The sequence below is a fragment of the Phyllobates terribilis genome, unplaced genomic scaffold, assembly GCF_046119375.1.
Source record: "Phyllobates terribilis strain yellow unplaced genomic scaffold, ASM4611937v1 Scaffold_2__4_contigs__length_985480577, whole genome shotgun sequence".
Taxonomy (NCBI): domain Eukaryota; kingdom Metazoa; phylum Chordata; class Amphibia; order Anura; family Dendrobatidae; genus Phyllobates; species Phyllobates terribilis.
This window is the reverse complement of record NW_027362762.1, coordinates 202,138,368-202,140,466: the sequence shown is the minus strand read 5'-3', so window position 1 is coordinate 202,140,466 and position 2,099 is coordinate 202,138,368.

The window sequence follows — 2,099 nt, the reverse complement described above, 5'->3', positions numbered from 1 at the left end:
TCACTTTCTTTTGGAATAGATATCCTTGTGGCTTTGGATTTTATACAACATTCACATCTTACGGTAATTGAGCAATCTGATATCTTTAAATCTTTTGTCAATTCTTTTCTCTGTAGTTCCCTTATACTGTCAGGGTGTCTATGTCCTAGACGTCTATTCCACATGTGAATACAGTTTTTGTGATCATGTGTACATACCTTCATCTGTTCCTTTGGTGTGTCAAAATGATATGATTGTTCATCTGCCTTGACTTTGGTTATCACCTTGTTTCCTGCAATAATTGCACACTCATTGTCTTTGAATTTTACTGCAAGTCCTTTTGCTGTTAAACGTTTCACAGATAATAATCCGCCTTCCAGTTTTGGAACATACAACACATCCTGTACAAGTATCTTTGAATCTTGTCCGAACTTGTTTGAACAGTTTAGCATACCTTGTCCGATACCTTCTGCGGTTATTTTGCTTCCATCTGCAAGATAAATGGCTTCTTTCTTCTCTAAATCAAGATCAGTAAAGAAATTCTTGTCACTTGTCATATGACTCGTTGCTCCTGAATCAATAAACCAACCAAGTGATGATTTCTTGTCTGTTACTTTAAATGTGCCATTCCAATTCTCACATGAATCAGAAATTGTGTTTTTTACTTTCTGTGTATGCTTTTTATGTTGTAGTTTTTGTTGTTCTGCTTTCCATATGGTACAGTCTTTCTTTAAATGACCTTTTTTCTTACATCTGAAGCATTCTCTTGTCTCTTTATTATAGGGTTTTTTAAATTCTGTAGCTTTAAGAGCGTTTTCACTGTCCTTTTCAGTAGAAGAATCATTTCTTTGTTCTTTTCTCCTCTGATATTCATCTATTAGTCTTGTTTTCACAAAATCTAATGTAATGTCAGTTTCTGGTCTCATCTCAAGGGCATTTATCAAGGCTGTATACGAATCTGGTAAACTGCACAATAATATAGCTGCTACATGACTTTCTTTAATGTCTTCACCAATAGATCTTAGCTGTGATATCACTTCCATCATTGAGAATATGTGCTTCTGCATGTCGTCATTTGCACTCAATCTCATACTGTAAAGCTTTCTTAATAAAAATAACTTGTGATTCAAGCTAGGTCTTTCATACAGTTTTCTTAATTATTCCCACATTCCTTTAACTGTTTCTTCATTTCTTATATGTATTAATTGAGCATCATCCACTAATAAGCTAATGGTGGCTCTCGCTTGTCTATTCTTCTTATCCCATGTCTGATTATCTTGATCTGGTCTTTCTGTAAAAATTACTTCCCATAAATCATCCTTAGATAACAGCTCTACTTTGAATTTCCATAACTGATAATTTTCACTATTCAGTTTAGCTACTGTGAATTTCAGTTCTGTGTTACTCATCATCTTTATATAGTCTTACTTGTTTAGAGAGTTGTACTGAAGATATTCTCCTGTTTTTCTTGCTGATAGTTCCTGGATGTCCTGCCTGTGTTGAATTCTCTGTAATTATATCCAGCTCCTGGGATCATGAATTCCTTTGTCACTCTGTATCTGGATTTATTTCCTTCTGTTTACAGAGCTTATCTGTGTGCTCAGTTATCTGGGGTTATAAACCGGGATCCTCTTGTAGTGCGGGGCCTGTAGTGTCTGGGCTTTAGTGTCTGGGTTCCGGCCTGGGCCCATAACCTGTCGCAGAGTGCATCTTCTTATAGTCACCACTGTACTTACGAGAGCTTCAATCAGCAAGATATCTTGAGTAAACAGTATTTACTTCATACTGGTTAAACATGAGATACAATTCAGTGTCACACAGTCCGTGTGCTGCTGACATAACACATTCAGGAAAGAAAGAAACACAGGAAGTAAAAACAACTAACAATTGAGAGCTTTTCTCCAACATTTACAACAAGCTTATAACTATACACACTATCGCCATCTGCTGTCTGGTTAGTATAAAGTCCTCCTTTCACTTATAATAAGTCCTAATCTGTTGTATATTCCAACAACAACAGCCTCAATAGAAAAGAGCTTGTAAGCGCTGGGCATGTTCTGCTGTCTAGCAGTGGTGGTCGGTCTCCAAAACACAACACTGTAAGCAAAATAAAAATGTTA